The sequence below is a fragment of the Orycteropus afer genome, unplaced genomic scaffold (genome assembly GCF_000298275.1).
Source record: "Orycteropus afer afer isolate SDZICR_OR568_19922 unplaced genomic scaffold, OryAfe1.0 scaffold00045, whole genome shotgun sequence".
NCBI classification, from domain to species: domain Eukaryota; kingdom Metazoa; phylum Chordata; class Mammalia; order Tubulidentata; family Orycteropodidae; genus Orycteropus; species Orycteropus afer.
The window spans coordinates 2,568,545-2,576,937 of NW_006921632.1; the positions used below are offsets into that span (position 1 = coordinate 2,568,545).

Genomic DNA, 8,393 nt, shown 5'->3' on the forward strand with positions numbered 1-8,393 from the left:
TGCCAGTTGGTGTTGGGTTTTCTGTCATTTGCAACAAAAACATCTTAACTTAGCTATGGGTACCTAGTACATTACTTGGCATATGAGACTATTAAATAAATGTGTGTTTAATAGATAAATGAGCACATTATTGTAAAGAACAGCAATTATTTATTTCTATAGGGCAATTTGTCAATCTAAAGGTTTTTTTTTTTTTAAGAGTTCAGCTTTTTATTGGACAAGTTACAAAAGGGGTTTAGTCAAAAAGACCCAAGCCCATGTCATCATTGGACTCTTCAGATTCTTCCTTCTTTGCTTCCACTTTCTTCTCCTCGGCTGGGACAGTGGTGGTGGAGAGGGCACGTCCTCCCACTGGCGCAGCACCAGCTGCTGGGGCAGGCTCACCAGCCCCAACACTGCAGATGAGGCTCCGATATCGACGATGGCTAGGCCTGAAAGGTTCAACATTTACATCTGCTGCTTTAATGAGGGCGTTGATTTTATCCTCTGTGACTGTCACGTCATCATCGTGCAGTATGAGGGCCTATGAGGGCCAAGTAGATGCAGGTGAGCTGGGAAACGGAGGCCATGGTACAGGAATGCTAGTCTGCCGGCTGCCAGGTACAGTACTAGTAGTGGATAAAGTGAGAGCCTCACCCAACACTGCCTTAGTTTCCTCTGAAAAACCAACTGGCTTAGTGGCAGTTGAGGAAAGGCTATATAAAGCTTGAAAAATAACCTGCTGAGACTTGAAACAAAGGCTTAAAGTCCAATTAGCACATAACACATTGAGGCAAGAAAGCTTGATATACAGTAACAAGAATACTAGTTAGTGTTCTCTACTTTTAGAAATTTATCCTAAGGAAATAATTAGAGAAGTATACAAGATATATTTATCTGAGCATAGTTTATAATATCAGTAGGGGCCAGCTAATAAAATTATGATATCTTCAAATAACAGAATATTCTGCAGTCATATTGGAACTACAACAAATATCAAATAAGGCAAGATTTATTATAAGCACTATGAATTGGAGCCAAAGGATTGGAAAGAAGAACATCATTTAGTAACCGATAGAAAGTGAACTGCTCACTCAGAAGGAACCTGCCATATTTCACTGAATTCAAGATACTATTGCTTCCTAATTTCAGAGATGTCAACATGTGAAAAAATATGTAGTTTAGAACTGACCAAATACAGTATGTTTAGGGACAGAGAATATAGCACATGAAGTAGGACAGAAGATCATTAGATAAAATAAACTGAGGGAAAAATGTTTTAAAGTATATAGAATAACATGTTATTACACTTAGTGAAAAGAAGCTAGTGAAAGGCTAGGAAGAGGGTTAAAATATGGCCACAAAAAATATGCACTGAAAATTAATTTTGTAACTAAATGAAAGAAGCAAGCAACTCTCCATGCTAATTTGAGTTTTGCAATTTGGTAAAACATTGTGTGTTAATTCATTTACATTTGTGAGGTTTTATTCCCTAACTTTTCTAAAGTGAAGGCCAGGTTTGTATATTTAGCTCCTCAACTCATTTTGAGATGTTTGGCAGCTAAAGATAGATAGGTATAGGAGTAATGAGCTGTTAGTACCCAAGAAGCAGGATCAAAAAGTCTGCCTCTTCCATGTAAACCAAATACAGGGAACTGAGCACTCTCCTAAAGGATGATCTCGATCTCTTCCAATCGCACTGAAAGCTTTCAGTGGGAGTTGTAAACCTCAACCACTTTTTATTCAAGCAATCTCACAAGTTAGGAATTTGACCAGCTGTCCACAGGGAAGTGGGCTAAAAATGTCAAGCATTTTTTCTCATTCATTCTGTCTGTCTGTCTGTCCCTCTGTCTTTCTCTCTCTCACATACACATTCACAGACTCCAGTCCTTAGCAGTACACCATATACATTCTATTTACTCATATATATAGCATATTCTTTACTTTCAGATACTTCTTTCATTTGTAAAGTGGGAAGCATTAGGGAGGGCAAACTGTTCTTGGTTCAGGCCCAGGACAATTGCTACCAGCAACCGCTGCATCCAGACGCACCATCGTAACAGTCCTCCCATTTGATGTAATTACTGTCCACAGAGAGAGGATCTTCACCAAACCCCATACTGTGGCTCCAGGTAAAATGCACTGATAAATAAATTTACTTCATAGGATGTCAGATCTAGAAGGGAACTAAAGAACATCGAAGCCCTGAAATTTCTAACCTTTGGTAAGCAACAAACTCACCTTCCAAAAAAAACAAACTCACTGCCATGATGTGGATTCCAACCCATAGCAACCCTATAGGACAAAGTAGAACTGCCCCATAGGGTTTCCAAGGCTGTAAATCTTTATGGAAGCAGACTGCCTCATCTTTCTCCTGCAGAACAGCTAATGGGTTTGAATTTCCACCTTTTGGTCAGCAGCCAAATGCTTTACCCACTGAGCCACAAGAGCTCCAAAATTTACCTTAGGAGCTTTTAAAACATCTCTCGGTTTGAGACTCAAGTTTTTTTTTTTTTTTTTTTCTCATAAAGCTTCATAGGCAATACTATTACATATTAAAGGCTGAGAATGACTTTCTAATCCGATTTCCTTTACTTGACAGATGGTAACCTAGGCCCAGAGAGGTAGATGGCTAGCCAAGGTCACAACCCAGTTAAAGGCAGAATCAGGACTGGCATTCAATTCTCCTGACTCTGGCCCAAGGTCCTTCTTCTTATACTAGCATCCTGCCCCACTGTCTTTTTTCTAAATATTTCTGTTATTCCTTTCTAATCTTTGAAAATGTGTAGTTTAACACTGGTTGATTTTTTTTTTAACAGTGGTTATTTAATAACAAGATCCAAACCAAAAAACCAAACTCACTGCCATCGAGTCACATCTGACTCACAGTGACCCCTTCTTGGGTTTCCAAGGTGGTATCACTATGGAAGTAGATTGCCCAACCTTCCTTCCGAGGAAGGTTGAACCGTCAGCCTTCTGGTTAGCAGTCAAATGCCTTAGGCACTATGCCACCAGAGTTCCTATAACAATATCATGGAGGTATAAAAAATCTAGCAGTTACAAAAGAAACCAGTCACCAAAGGCCACATATTGTATGATGCCACTTACAGAAATTGTCCAGAATAGATAAGTCCATAGAGATAGAAAGTAGATTTGTGATTGCCAGGAGCTATCTGTGTCGGGGAGAGCTGCTCTTTAGGCGAGGAAAATGTTCTAAAGTTGATTTTGGTGATACTTGCACAACTCCATGAATATATGAAAAACACTGTATTGCATACTTTAAAAGGGTGAGTTATAAGGCATACGAATTATATCTCAACAAAAATGTTCTTAAAATCTAGGGTTCACTTCTCTTTGGATTCTGAAAGATAATTTAAACATTTTTATTTCGTTTATCCTTCAACATTTCTCTAAAATAAGTAGGCAGTTCCAAGTCACTTCCTAAACTTAGTTTCTGCCTACGTAAGTCTGCTGTTTGCCCACCCCCTGCTCCCCATCAACAGACGGATATCCCAGAACTCAGTCTGGCACTCTGGACCCTTCTTCTTTGCACTGGACTCTGTCTTGACCCAGATCATTCTTCCCACCAAGAAGGCCAATATATGTGCTCAAGGCCTAGCTCATAGGTCACCTCTTCAAGGGCCTTTCCTTCCCACCTCAACGGAGGTGGCTTGCCTTCTAGGGTATATAAAAGGCAACGTTTTGACCGAATGTTTTGATACCATATAACAAGAGTCATCAGCTTTCCTAGAATGAAAAAGACTAAAATGTTCGGGTCCTCACCACCAACCAGTAACCTCTTTCACTAAGTGAATGTCTCAATTAATTGTTAACTATTGCAGCAACTCAAAATCTAGTAACAAATTCTGTGTCCATTATTTTTGTTTTGTTTGGTTTTTTGTTTTCTCCTGCCCCTTATGTTATTCTTCCCCTCCTTCTTGTCCACCTCTTTACTCCCATCTGGCTCCATCATTCTTCCTTCATACCTGGCTAACTCTTGCTAGATATTCAGGATTCGGGTAAAATGTAATCTCTTCTAGAAAGGCTTCTGTGATACCTCCCTTTCCCCTTGCCTCCAGAATGGTGCCCAAACTAATGTAATAATATCAGATATATACGGAAATCAAGAAATTTTAAATATTTTGAGGAAAAATTGATAGGATTGTTAATGTGAAATAAATACAAAAGTATCATAAGGATCAAACAAAATGGACAGTGAATTTAAGAATAAGAACGGGTAACAATTTAGAGGAATTTCATCTATGTGTTTCTAAGCCTCATATCATCTACAATTTTAATTAGATTGAGTCTGTATATCCTGCCAAAGAAAGTACAGCTTTCTTAAATATCACTTTTATAATATTGCTTTCTTGATCCAGGGCCTTTAATGATCTTCCCTTTGCTAATGCACCAAGCCTACACTCTGCCTTGTTTTAAAGGCTTTCATAGCTGTGGTCAGGCTGATTGCTTCACCTTCAAGGACAAGGTCTTGCTCATTCCTGCTTCTAGCACATCTGCTATCCCCTTACCTGAGGCAGTTTTTTCCCTTTGTACATCTCAGTGACCATTCAAGGCTTGGCTTCAAGGTTATTCCTCCATGAAATCCTGCCTGCCTGTCCATGGCTCCCTGGACTCTCTGAATTCACATTTGTAGTTGGTAGCATCTGCGGTGTAGTAAATTACCTGGTATGGTTTTTCTAGCCATAAGTCTTTGTAAACTCTGTGGTGGAATTTGCCGTGAGCAACTGAGGAGCTCCTGATTATTAAAGTTATCTACCTGGGGTATTTCCATTGAGAGTGGCACAAAGCAATGTTCTGGGAAGTTTGCTGTCTCTCAGGTGCTTAGAATTCTGATGTTATGATTGGCTAGTTTGGCCACTTTGCCAGGCTCAAAAGGAGCCCTCCTAGAGGCAGAAGTCTCTCTCTGACTACTGGCTGAGAAAGATGTGCTGCTGAGAGAAATGCACTCCTGAGAGACATGCACTGCTAAGAAAGAGACATCGAGAGACATGCATTGCTGAGGGAGACACCGAGAGACAAGCATTGCTGGGAGAGTGGCTGAGAGAGACTGTTGGCTGAGAGACGGTGGGCTGAGAGAGACTGAGCATTTTTCCTGAACTTGAATTGTAGCTTGGTGTTTCCCTAATAAACCCCATAATCTGTGAGTTCTGTGTGGCCACTGCAGCGAATTATTGAACCCAGCAGAGAGGTGGTAGGTGTTGCAGGAGGAAAGGCTGGTATCAGGGTTGGGGAAAGGGCTGGAGGGAGGCAGCATGTCTGACCTCACAGGAATAGGCCTTGGGCTGCTGATGGTGATTCTGTCTTCCTCTTGTGGGGTTAGAGGAGGTCAGAAGATGTGGCCTCCCTGCCCCTTTAGCAGCATCCAATTTAGCACATAATTATACATGCTCATCATACATATTTTACTATTGTTTAATGTGTGTTACTCATGTTTTCCCCAACTAGATTATAAATTTATTGAGGGTAGAAACCATGATTTATACTTCTGTAAGGTCATAAGTTCTGGAATCAGACTATGTTCAAATCTCCTACTTCCTAGCTATATGAATTGGGCAAACGGTTTAACTTCTCTATGCCTTAGTTCTTCATATTTACAATAGAGACGATGAAAGTACCTAGCTCAAATAAAAATGAAACCCACTGCCATTGAGTTCATTCTGACTCCCAGCAATCCATAGTTTCCAAGGCTGTAAATCTTTACGGAAATAATTGCCTCATCTTCTTCCTGCAGAGCAGCTGGTGGGTTTGAACTTCTGACCTTCTTTCTGCTTAGCAACCAAACACCTTAACCACTGCACCACCAGAACTCCACCTAGTTCATAGGGATGGCTATTGTTGCTGTGCCCTTGAGTCAATTCTGACTCATAGTGACCCAATAGAACACAGGGTTTCCAAGGCTGTAGTCTTTATGGAAGCAGACTGCCACAGCTTTCTCTCTCTTAACCACTGTACCACCAAGCCTCCCTCTGAATACCTAAAAATTAATTTTTGCTGATTTAGTAGGTTGCATAAAAATCTCTTTTAAATGGTAATGATAGTTTTCTGGTTTTGCATGTACTTCAAAGAAACAAACATAAATCATTGTATGGGTCTGTTGGTAGTTAAGGCGACAGTATGTCTACAAGAGTGCCAAACAACAATAAAGGGGAGAAGAAGGTAATTAAAGACTCAAGCCTGAGCCCTAGACATACACTATTATTATATTTTATATTATACCACTTACCATGCACGCCTCTCCCCCAGTACTCTCCAAACTAAATGGCTTCAACAGCTTATCCGGAAGAGCCAAAGCTTTCAGTCCCCATGTAAAGTCCTTGGGATTCAGATTACTATGAAGAAAATAAATGGAGATTCTTTAGTACAGATTCTTAGAAGATTACTATTTAGCACCCAGACTATTTCAAGCAATCCAGTTCCATCTTGCTATCTAATGATTATTCTCTGTGTCCTGTGAGTGAGGAAGAAAATCCTCTGTATTCCTCACCTGGACTCCATGGGACAATAGCAAGATGCTCCTCAAATGCTCAAAAACAAAAAACCAAACATTGCCATCGAGTCAATTCCGACTCACAGCGACCTCCACTGGGTGTCTGAGGTGGTGAATCTTTACAGAAATAGACTGCCCCATCTTCCTTCCACAGAGCAGCTGGTGGGGTGGAACAGCCAACCTTCTGGTTAGCAGTCAAATGCCTTAGGAACTGCGCTTGCACCACCAGAGCTCCTTATAGTATGTAAGGTACTTACATAATCATTGCTATAGGAGAAATGTAAAATTGCCAGCAATTAGGAATGTATGTGGGAGCCATACCTCATAAATGATCTTAGATTGCGAATTGCTTTGAAAATAAATTATGTGAGATTATCCCTCTTTTACATTTACTGTCTTATTTTTTGAAGAATATATTAAAAAATAAGAGCTGGTTGAAAATAGAAATGATTTAATGTTTTAGGACATCATGATACAAAACAGGGAAGCTAGTTGGGAATTGCCCTGAATCCCAGTAACACCCGCTAATAATTGCTTTTTCTTTTTTAGTATTTTTATTGTGATTTGGGTGAAAGTTTACAGAGCAAATTCATTTTCCATACAGCTGTTTATACACATTTTGATTCATTACATCGACTGCAATCCCCACAGTAAAACAGCTGTCTTCCCACTTCCTCTCTATAGCTACCTCTTCCCTGTGTCCAATGCTATGCATTCCTGCCCCGAGTTATCTCCCTGTGCAAATACTGTCCTTCTGTTCTCCCATGATTCTAAATAGTGTATCTACCTGATATAAATGTTCACCCTATATGCCTGTGTGTTTTTTGGCTAGAGGTCTTGAGAGTGAGTTCGATTCTAGGCCTGAAGGGTAACTAGGGGTCATTGTCTCAGGGGTTTCATCAGGCTCTATGAAGAGGTCTTTTTTTTTATACACAAGAGGATTACTTAGGGCTGAGCAGCTTCCAACAGGCAATTAGCATAAAGTGGGAAATCAGTCCAATCTCAGAACCTGTACCTAAAGGGATTATCACTTAAATTACACATCTAAATGTTGATGTGTTGTGGTATAAATTCAAATATGAGTCAGCTGAAATGACTCATTTATGTGGTTTTGAGAATGGATTCAACAGATTCCTTTAATTCCAGCATTGACTGCAGTAGAAAAAAAATGTGCCCTCATTGTATAGCTTGCTAGCAAACAGGATTAATGTTTACCACAAAACAGTAACATGAGGCTGGTGGTCTTTTTTTATGATTTTGAGTTTTGTTCCACATTGTTCTCCCACTCTATCCAGGATGTCTCCAGAAACTCTTATATGATGGATGAGGAACCTGAAATTGTAGGGATTGTGGGAATCTGATGTGATGGGAGAACAAAGCTGTCATGAGAAGAGGGAGCAGATCTGAATCCCAGTCTGGTTCTGCGGCCACCTGGCTCTCCCTCTTTGAACAGGTCACTCTACTTTTCTGGTCCAAGGTTCCTTATCTGTAAGATAACCAGTGAGAGGTTAGCAAAATCATCTCTAAAGCTCTCTCTAGCACTAACATTTCATGATCTGTCAAGGCTAAGAAAATCTATGCATTATTCTGGGTTTTAGCTTTAGTATTTTCCTCAGAAGTCCATCTTTCTTTCCCACCCCCTCCTCTGTTCCTTCCCTCCTTTCCATCACACATACTGTTCCTCTCTCCCTCTGACTTTCAGTTCAAAATCTGAAAAACATCCCCAATTCTAAAAATACTAGTTACAGTGATATGTTCCTTACTTTTTTTAAAAAAAAATTTCAGACGTTAAAAGAGTTTTTTAAAAAAAAAAAAATCAGACGTTAAAAGAGTTGAAAAGCCAAATAGATGACTCCACACTCATAGTGGGAGACTTTAATACACCACTTTCTTTGAAAGATAGAAC

General features: G+C 39.9%; 1 pseudogene; it reads right to left on the bottom strand.

The window, feature by feature from the left end:
- Nucleotides 1–235: 235 nt before the first annotated feature.
- LOC103194450 lies at nucleotides 236–569 on the bottom strand (annotated as a pseudogene).
- Nucleotides 570–8,393: the final 7,824 nt, after the last annotated feature.